General features: G+C 45.8%; 2 non-coding genes across 2 annotated transcripts; both read left to right on the top strand.

Moving 5' to 3' along the window:
* The first annotated feature begins 8091 nt into the window (after positions 1 to 8091).
* On the top strand, positions 8092 to 8163 carry trnap-agg. Its single transcript has one exon. It is a non-coding gene; the product is annotated as a tRNA-Pro (tRNA).
* A 2470-nt stretch (positions 8164 to 10633) lies between these two features.
* On the top strand, positions 10634 to 10705 carry trnap-ugg. The gene has a single exon. It is a non-coding gene; the product is annotated as a tRNA-Pro (tRNA).
* The last annotated feature ends 273 nt before the right edge of the window (positions 10706 to 10978 follow it).

Genomic DNA, 10978 nt, shown 5'->3' with positions numbered 1-10978 from the left:
AGACTTAAAAATCCTTCTTAACCTGTCAAATCAAATCAAATTGTATTTGTCACATACACATGGTTAGCAGATGTTAATGCGAGTGTAGCGAAATGCTTGTGCTTCTAGTTCCGACAATGCAGTGATAACCAACAAGTAATCTAACTAACAATTCCAAAACTACTGTCTTAAACACAGTGTAAGGGGATAAAGGATATGTACATAAGGATATATGAATGAGTGATGGTACAGAGCAGCATACAGTAGATGGTATCGAGTACAGTATATACATATGAGATGAGTATGTAGACAAAGTAAACAAAGTGACATAGTTAAAGTGGCTAGTGATACATGTATTACATAAGGATGCAGTCGGTGATGTAGAGTACAGTATATACGTATGCATATGAGATGAATAATGTAGGGGTAAGTAACATTATATAAGGTAGCATTGTTTAAAGTGGCTAGTGATATATTTACATCATTTCCCATCAATTCCCATTATTAAAGTGGCTGGAGTTGGGTCAGTGTCAATGACAGTGTGTTGGCAGCAGCCACTCAATGTTAGTGGTGGCTGTTTAACAGTCTGATGGCCTTGAGATAGAAGCTGTTTTTCAGACTCTCGGTCCCAGCTTTGATGCACCTGTACTGACCTCGCCTTCTGGATGATAGCGGGGTGAACAGGCAGTGGTTCGGGTGGTTGATGTCCTTGATGATCTTTATGGCCTTCCTGTAACATCGGGTGGTGTAGGTGTCCTGGAGGGCAGGTAGTTTGCCCCGGTGATGCGTTGTGCAGACCTCACTACCCTCTGGAGAGCCGTACGGTTGAGGGCGGAGCAGTTGCCGTACCAGGCGGTGATACAGTCCGCCAGGATGCTCTCGATTGTGCATCTGTAGAAGTTTGTGAGTGCTTTTGGTGACAAGCCAAATTTCTTCAGCCTCCTGAGGTTGAAGAGGCGCTGCTGCGCCTTCTTCACGACGCTGTCAGTGTGAGTGGACCAATTCAGTTTGTCTGTGATGTGCATGCTGAGGAACTTAAACTTGCTACCCTCTCCACTACTGTTCCATCGATGTGGATAGGGGGTGTTCCCTCTGCTGTTTCCTGAAGTCCACAATCATCTCCTTGGTTTTGTTGACGTTGAGTGTGAGGTTATTTTCCTGACACCACTCCGAGGGCCCCCACCTCCTCCCTGTAGGCCGTCTCGTCATTGTTGGTAATCAAGCCTACCACTGTTGTGTCGTCCGCAAACTTGATGATTGAGTTGGAGGCGTGCGTGGCCACGCAGTCGTGGGTGAACAGGGAGTACAGGAGAGGGCTCAGAACGCACCCTTGTGGGGCCCCCGTGTTGAGGATCAGCGGGGAGGAGATGTTGTTGCCTACCCTCACCACCTGGGGGCAGCCCGTCAGGAAGTCCAGTACCCAGTTGCACAGGGCAGGGTCGAGACCCAGGGTCTCGAGCTTGATGACGAGCTTGGAGGATACTATGGTGTTGAATGCCGAGCTGTAGTCGATGAACAGCATTCTCACATAGGTATTCCTCTTGTCCAGGTGGGTTAGGGCAGTGTGCAGTGTGGTTAAGATTGCATCGTCTGTGGACCTATTTGGGCGGTAAGCAAATTGGAGTGGGTCTAGGGTGTCAGGTAGGGTGGAGGTGATATGGTCCTTGACTAGTCTCTCAAAGCACTTCATGATGACGGAAGTGAGTGCTACGGGCGGTAGTCGTTTAGCTCAGTTACCTTAGCTTTCTTGGGAACAGGAACAATGGTGGCCCTCTTGAAGCATGTGGGAACAGCAGACTGGTATAGGGATTGACTGAATATGTCCGTAAACACACCGGCCAGCTGGTCTGCGCATGCTCTGAGGGCGCGTCTGGGGATGCCGTCTGGGCCTGCAGCCTTGCGAGGGTTAACACGTTTAAATGTCTTACTCACCTCGGCTGCAGTGAAGGAGAGACCGCATGTTTTCGTTGCAGGCCGTGTCAGTGGCACTGTATTGTCCTCAAAGCGGGCAAAAAGTTATTTAGTCTGCCTGGGAGCAAGACATCCTGGTCCGTGACTGGGCTGGGTTTCTTCTTGTAGTCCGTGATTGACTGTAGACCCTGCCACATGCCTCTTGTGTCTGAGCCATTGAATTGAGATTCCACTTTGTCTCTGTACTGACGCTTAGCTTGTTTAATAGCCTTGCGGAGGGAATAGCTGCATTGTTTATATTCGGACATGTTACCAGACACCTTGCCCTGATTAAAAGCAGTGGTTCGCGTTTCAGTTTCACGCGAATGCTGCCATCAATCCACGGTTTCTGGTTAGGGAATGTTTTTATCGTTGCTATGGGAACGACATCTTCGATGCACGTTCTAATGAACTCGCACACCGAATCAGCGTATTCGTCAATATTTTATCTGACGCAATACGAAATATGTCCCAGTCCACGTGATGGAAGCAGATTTGGAGTGTGGAGTCAGCTTGGTCTGACCAGCGTTGGACAGACCTCAGCGTGGGAGCCTCTTGTTTTAGATTCTGCCTGTAGGCAGGGATCAGCAAAATGTAGTCGTGGTCAGCTTTTCCGAAAGGGGGGCGGGGCAGGGCCTTATATGCGTCGCGGAAGTTAGAGTAACAATGATCCAAGGTTTTACCACCCCTGGTTGCGCAATCGATATGCTGATAAAATTTAGGGAGTCTTGTTTTCAGATTAGCTTTGTTAAAATCCCCAGCTACAATGAATGCAGCCTCCGGATAAATGCTTTCCAGTTTGCAAAGAGTTAAATAAAGTTCGTTCAGAGCCATCGATGTGTCTGCTTGGGGGGGGATATATACGGCTGTGATTATAATTGAAGAGAATTCTCTTGGAAGATAATGCGGTCTACATTTGATTGTGAGGAATTCTAAATCAGGTGAACAGAAGGATTTGAGTTCCTGTATGTTTCCTTCATCACACCATGTCTCGTTAGTCATGAGACATACGCCCCCGCCACTCTTCTTACCAGAAAGATGTTTGTTTCTGTCGGTGCGATGCGTGGAGAAACCCGTTGGCTGCACCGCATCGGATAGCGTCTTCCCAGTGAGCCATGTTTCGGTGAAGCATAGGACGTTGCAGTCTCTGATGTCCCTCTGGAATGGCACCCTTGCTCGGATTTCGTCAACCTTGTTGTCAAGAGACTGGACATTGGCAAGAAGAATGCTAGGTAGTGGTGCGCGATGTGCCCTTTTTCGGAGTCTGACCAGAAGACCGCCTCGTTTCCCTCTTTTTCAGAGTCGTTTTCTTGGGTCGCTGTATGCGATCCATTCCGTTGTCCTGTTTGAAAGGCAGAACACAGGATCCGCGTCGCGGAAAACATATTCTTGGTCGTACTGATGGTGAGTTGACGCTGATCTTATATTCAGTAGTGCTTCTCGACTGTATGTAATTAAACCTAAGATGACCTGGGGTACTACTGTAAGAAATAACACGTAAAAAAACAAAAAACTGCATAGTTTCCTAGGAACACGAAGCGAGGCGGCCATCTCTGTCGGCGCCGGAAGTTGAAGAAAAGTGTCCCCTTCATCTACACTGATTGAACTGAATTTAACAGGTGATGTCAATACGGGATGATATACTTCAGCTGGATTCACCTGATCAGTCTATGTCATGGAAAGAGCAGGTGTTCCTAATGTTTTGTGCACTCGGTGTATGTAAAACTCACCCAAAAGTGTCAGTTACCACTAGAGGGCAGTCTAATAGCCAAAACCTGCCACATCACAGATTCTGGAAGTTAACTCACAGGCAAATGAGGAGAAGGGGATGGGAGAAGTGTAACGATCGGGTGGGTTTCTCTAAGCAGGCTTGTTGGTTTAAGGGTATGCTTCTCTCTTAGGGTGTGAGTAGTCCTGGGTTAAAATCCCAGATAAGCCCACCTTTTGAGAAAATATGTGATAGATGTATTTAGGGTTGTCCTAAGTGAGTTAGTATATTGAAAGATCACAAACAAAGTGGGGAGAAAAATCTAACCAATAGGAAAATTGTAGACTGTAAGTAGCAAATATACATATCTGTAGGCCCTTTGGTAAAACAGAGATATAAAACAATATCCAATCAGTATAGAATATAATGTACAGTGTTGTAATGTCAACAAGTGACTGAATTGTGTGACATTTAACATTTACATTTAAGTCATTTAGCAGACGCTCTTATCCAGAGCGACTTACAAATTGGTGCATTCACCTTATGACATCGAGTGGAACAGTCACTTTACAATAGTGCATCTAAATCTTAAAGGGGGGGGTGAGAGGGATTACTTATCCTATCCTAGGTATTCCTTAAAGAGGTGGGGTTTCAGGTGTCTCCGGAAGGTGGTGATTGACTCCGCTGTCCTGGCGTCGTGAGGGAGTTTGTTCCACCATTGGGGGCCAGAGCAGCGAACAGTTTTGACTGGGCTGAGCGGGAGCTGTACTTCCTCAGTGGTAGGGAGGCGAGCAGGCCAGAGGTGGATGAACGCAGTGCCCTTGTTTGGGTGTAGGGCCTGATCAGAGCCTGGAGGTACTGAGGTGCCGTTCCCCTCACAGCTCCGTAGGCAAGCACCATGGTCTTGTAGCGGATGCGAGCTTCAACTGGAAGCCAGTGGAGAGAACGGAGGAGCGGGGTGACGTGAGAGAACTTGGGAAGGTTGAACACCAGACGGGCTGCGGCGTTCTGGATGAGTTGAAGGGGTTTAATGGCACAGGCAGGGAGCCCAGCCAACAGCGAGTTGCAGTAATCCAGACGGGAGATGACAAGTGCCTGGATTAGGACCTGCTCCGCTTCCTGTGTGAGGCAGGGTCGTACTCTGCGGATGTTGTAGAGCATGAACCTACAGGAACGGGCCACCGCCTTGATGTTGGTTGAGAACGACAGGGTGTTGTCCAGGATCACGCCAAGGTTCTTAGCTCTCTGGGAGGAGGACACAATGGAGTTGTCAACCGTGATGGCGAGATCATGGAACGGGCAGTCCTTCCCCGGGAGGAAGAGCAGCTCCGTCTTGCCGAGGTTCAGCTTGAGGTGGTGATCCGTCATCCACACTGATATGTCTGCCAGACATACAGAGATGCGATTCGCCACCTGGTCATCAGAAGGGGGAAAGGAGAAGATTAATTGTGTGTCGTCTGCATAGCAATGATAGGAGAGACCATGTGAGGTTATGACAGAGCCAAGTGACTTGGTGTATAGCGAGAATAGGAGAGGGCCTAGAACAGAGCCCTGGGGGACACCAGTGGTGAGAGCGCGTGGTGAGGAGACAGATTCTCGCCACGCCACCTGGTAGGAGCGACCTGTCAGGTAGGACGCAATCCAAGCGTGGGCCGCACCGGAGATGCCCAACTCGGAGAGGGTGGAGAGGAGGATCTGATGGTTCACAGTATCGAAGGCAGCCGATAGATCTAGAAGGATGAGAGCAGAGGAGAGAGAGTTAGCTTTAGCAGTGCGGAGCGCCTCCGTGATACAGAGGAGAGCAGTCTCAGTTGAATGACTAGTCTTGAAACCTGACTGATTTGGATCAAGAAGGTCATTCAGAGAGAGATAGCGGGGAGCTGGCCAAGGATGGCACGTTCAAGAGTTTTGGAGAGAAAAGAAAGAAGGGATACTGGTCTGTAATTGTTGACATCGGAGGGATCGAGTGTAGGTTTTTTCAGAAGGGGTGCAACTCTCGCTCTCTTGAAGACGGAAGGGACGTAGCCAGCGGTCAGGGATGAGTTGATGAGCGAGGTGAGGTAAGGGAGAAGGTCTCCGAAAATGGTCTGGAGAAGAGAGGAGGGGATAGGGTCAAGCGGGCAGGTTGTTGGGCGGCCGGCCGTCACAAGACGCGAGATTTCATCTGGAGAGAGAGGGGAGAAAGAGGTCAAAGCACAGGGTAGGGCAGTGTGAGCAGAACCAGCGGTGTCGTTTGACTTAGCAAACGAGGATCGGATGTCGTCGACCTTCTTTTCAAAATGGTTGACGAAGTCATCTGCAGAGAGGGAGGAGGGGGGAGGGGGAGGAGGATTCAGGAGGGAGGAGAAGGTGGCAAAGAGCTTCCTAGGGTTAGAGGCAGATGCTTGGAATTTAGAGTGGTAGAAAGTGGCTTTAGCAGCAGAGACAGAGGAGGAAAATGTAGAGAGGAGGGAGTGAAAGGATGCCAGGTCCGCAGGGAGGCGAGTTTTCCTCCATTTCCGCTCGGCTGCCCGGAGCCCTGTTCTCTGAGCTCGCAATGAGTCATCGAGCCACGGAGCGGGAGGGGAGGACCGAGCCGGCCTGGAGAATAGGGGACATAGAGAGTCAAAGGATGCAGAGAGGGAGGAGAGGAGGGTTGAGGAGGCAGAATTAGGAGATAGGTTGGAGAAGGTTTGAGCAGAGGGAAGAGATGATAGGATGGAAGAGGAGAGAGTAGTGGGGGAGAGAGAGCGAAGGTTGGGACGGCGCGATAAAGTCGCCCAGAACTGTGAGAGGTGAGCCTTCCTCAGGAAAGGAGCTTATCAAGGCATCAAGCTCATTGATGAACTCTCCGAGGGAACCTGGAGGGCGATAAATGATAAGGATGTTAAGCTTGAAAGGGCTGGTAACTGTGACAGCATGGAATTCAAAGATGGTACTATAGATACATCAACTAGAATGGTACTATAGATACATCAACTAGAATCTTCTCTAAATTGCCCATGTTTCAGAATGGATCCTTCATTATCCTGACATACAGTATATAATACTGAACTGCACCTACCAGTGAAAGACCTGTGAGAGATCCATCAAACACGTTACTCCCATAGGACATATATCCTGTCCTGACAAATGCTACCACCTTCAGCGCCATCTCCAGCAGGTAGTAAAGGATGAAGAAACAGTTGATTGTCTGAAAAACAGATCAGTGGAGGCTGCTGAGGGGAGGACGGTTCATAATAATGGCTGGAACGGAGCAAATGGAATGGCATCAAACCACCTGCTTGATGTATTTGATACCATTCCACTGATTCCCCTCCAGTCATTACCACGGGCCGGTCCTCCCCAATTAAGGTGCCAACAACCTCCTGTGACAGAGATATATATAAAGTCTGTGAATTGCATGGAGCTATTGACATAAACTGTGCAAGACCCATACCTGCTATACATGAGTCATTCATGTCGGCAGTGCACTGCAGGCACAGTAACTAATGTCTACTTGTAACTACTACTTGTAGTACATTTTACGTTCAAATGGCCTTAAATGTTGAGCCTCTAAATAGTAGTTGTCTGGTTCAGAGAGATTCTTCTCACAGTCAATCACCAGGAGAATCTAGAGGAACATCGATGACGCTTAGATGCATATACAGACGACTTTATACATGCATATACAGTAGACATAATACATGCATATACAGTAGACATAATACATGCATATACAGGAGACATAACACATGCATATACAGTAGACTTAATACATGCATATACAGTAGACATAATACATGCATATACAGCAGACATAATACATGCATATACAGGAGACATAACACATGCATATACAGTAGACTTAATACATGCATATACAGTAGACTTAATACATGCATATACAGTAGACATAATACATGCATATACAGTAGACATAATACATGCATATACAGGAGACATAACACATGCATATACCGTACATGACCTTTGACCTTACACATTTTCTAAAAACTGAAATGGGATACAATGCACCCTCATGCACACTCATTTTTAGACCAGAGACATTAAATGCAGAGAAGGTGAACAAAATGGGCCAGGGCCTATATCGACTGCCTTTCCAATCGAATCTAACGATGATCAACAACAGAGATAGATAGAGGACTTATATTATCTCCATTTTAAAGTAGTCAATTGTATTCTTCTTCATTGGCTGATTGCTCCCAACTCATAGGAAAACCCACCCAGTTGACTACTTTAAAAATGGTGGATGCCCTCAATTGCAATGTCCAGTCTAAAATGCTTTAAATCCATGCTGAGTCCTCTGTTTCCATTTGATCAACATGTCTGTGTTTGTGCAGAGTCTAGAACAGCCACTAAGTGGCCGTCTCTGAGCAGTTTTACTGAGCATGCAACAGCATCAACTTGAGAGGAATTCCTTATGCACGTGGCATGCAGTGGAATTTAAACTCTTGGTTGTTAAACATGTGACAGGCTCGTTGGTCTAGGGGTATGATTCTCGCTTAGGGTGCGAGAGGTCCCGGGTTCAAATCCCGGACGAGCCCTCCTTTTAAGTTGTCAAGCAATTTACAGGATGAACAGGCCAACATAGAGTGTACAAAGCATAGAAGTGTACATTCACTAAAGCATCTCTATCAAAAATATTACTGTGAATAAGTAGCCGGGAATCTTAACTCATTTAGCTCGGTTTCAATATTGTAATGGTGAAACAAAGCTTGTCAGTTAGGATTCCAGGTTAGTGTCGTAAATAAGAGCTGTTAGGATCAAGCAGAAACACAAGCATCGATGTTAATTCATTAAATATTGTGACATTGTGAACTTGTGACATAGTGAATTCACACAGATGCAGATAACATTGGGGCACATTCTCCACCACAGTGACATAATGCTGAATGAAGATAAACTGAACCTTGCGCAGGAACTTAGACGAGTACTCAGGCAATGGAGGATGCTACAGAGGGAAACAATGACTTCAATTTGCTGTTCAATCTCCTTTCACAATAACTTTTCAGATTTGCTCCTGTCCAAATAGTTGCTTCCGTTGCAAATGCAAGCACAAAGGCAAATGATGAAAGTCTGCTTGGAGTTAGACTGACAGTCTGCCAACTGCATAGTTTTGAAGAAATGAACATTGTCGTAGAGATAAAATATAAATACCTGTTTGATCCTTGTCCAGCTCATCAAACAGTCTCTGGAAGGCCTCCCTGGGGATGAAGCCACTGGATGACTGAGACGCTTTCTGAGGAAATTACACTTTTAGAATCTTTTGACGTACGAAAAGTGTTCACAATTCAGAGGTGTGGCCATGTACATATATAACTTCATAAAACATAACGTTGTTTAACACTATGTATTACAGTATGTTGTTTCAGGTAAGGAGGGAACCATCTCACCTTCATGATGGCATCTCTGTAATAACCTGTTGTATATTCATAAAATAAACACCACAAAGGGGTCCTGTCTTACACGGTAACATCCTCAGAGAAGGAAGGTTCCTGGCTCTGACAGGTGCAGCAGCTCAAAAGCTGCCCTGACGCCCAAATGTCTCCTCAGGATGGATGTCTGGATTGACATCTGCTAAATAAAGGGTTTTCAATCAATAACATTTATTTATAAAGCCCTTCTTACATCAGCAGATGTCACAAAGTGCTGTACAGAAACTCGGCCTAAACCCCAAACAGCAAGCAATGCAGGTGTAGAAGCACGGTGGCTAGGAAAAACTCAGTCCAGACACAACGTTCGGTCCCGCTCCATGGGAGGAGATATCTTCTGCGCCGGCCCAGACCAGGCACAACGGTCAACTCAGCTCCATGTCCGGTGCCCATAAGGAATGTAAACAAATGTACTATAAAAGTGTTGATAAACAAAGTAATGTACAGAAACCGTACTTCAAAAGCAGCTCACGGTGGAAAATAACAAGTTATTCCTACATGTAAAGCATCTTCTTTGAGGACCACAACCTGTTGAATGTACAGCTCCTCATCTGTGTGAAGGGAAACATGTAGAGAACATGGGCTTAATTGAATGATCTTACTCTGTGTATGTGTGTGAGAGAGAGAGAGAGAGAGAGAGAGAGCGATTTTGAAGAACTTACCATGTCCCTGTGTCCCCCAATAGAAAGGTGTTTCTTTTGGAGCCCTATAATTGTCTGTTCCAGAATGAAGCCCCCTAGGTAGCAGGGGGAAACTCTCCATCATCAGCACAATGTTGCTCAACAAGTTAATAACAGGAGACTAAGAAAATAAAGGAAAGGAACGCTTACATTTTGCTCCATCCTTAAATATTCTCAGCGAGTTCATTTTCATAATCTACACACATCTCACTTAAATGTAGGGTTCCTGTGCCTTTTGTTGTTATGATAGTGCTTTACATGTGGTGTTGTGTCACTCTTGTTGTGATGTGTGTGTCATCCTATGTTTATATTGTATTTATGTTTTAAATCCCAGTCCCCCGTCCCCGCAGGAGGCCTTTTGCCTTTTGGTAAGCCATCACTGTAAATAAAAATGTATTCTTAACGGACTTGCCTAGTTAAATAAAGGTTCAATAAAATACATTTAAAAAAATACAAACAAATTTGGGCAATTATTTGTTACTCATTCGCTGAAGACTACAATAAGCAGCACATAAAATGGTCGGGACAGCCCTTATGACCTATGACAAAGGGGTCAAGTAAAGTGTTCCGGAATATGTTATGGTATGGTTATAGTTCTACTGGATATTTCAGCTCTTTTGTGTTAAATATGCCTTGGACAATATATTATTGAGTTATACATCGGAGGAAATATATACAATACATAATATGATATATGGCCTCGTATAACTGACAAATGTAAAATTTTCTTCAGGTCAGAACTTTACTATAGTGATGATGCAGTATACATCATCACCAGTAGAGGTGAGTAAAGTAACAAAGTTTCACTAAGGACACGCCTCAGATTTCACACACGCTTGACATCAGTGACAGGGCAGATGGGGAGCAGAACTTATAGTCTGTGTTTACCTTTATTTAAATAAGGCTCGTTGGTCTAGGGGTATGATTCTCGCTTTGGGTGCGAGAGGCCCCGGGTTCAAATCCCGGACGAGCCCTTCTTTTCTGAACACTACCGGCTCGTTGTACTGTCCAAGATAATGATTGTCTGCTTGGGGAAGTGGAGATGACTGTGCAGAAATAGTGACATTCAGTCATGTGTTGGTTTCTAAAAACAACTAGCAGGCTTGTATTATGAGAACTTGCTGAACGACTGGTTGTATAACTGACAAGCCTAATTAGATAAATACTCTTATCTGTCAGCCACGGAGAAACGTCCATATGGTTTTATTTGTAGCTGTAACACTAAAGTCCTGGATAGGCCTCAGTCC

This window comes from Oncorhynchus gorbuscha, unplaced genomic scaffold (assembly GCF_021184085.1).
Source record: "Oncorhynchus gorbuscha isolate QuinsamMale2020 ecotype Even-year unplaced genomic scaffold, OgorEven_v1.0 Un_scaffold_8828, whole genome shotgun sequence".
Taxonomy (NCBI): domain Eukaryota; kingdom Metazoa; phylum Chordata; class Actinopteri; order Salmoniformes; family Salmonidae; genus Oncorhynchus; species Oncorhynchus gorbuscha.
This window is presented reverse-complemented; position numbering and strand designations above follow the sequence as displayed.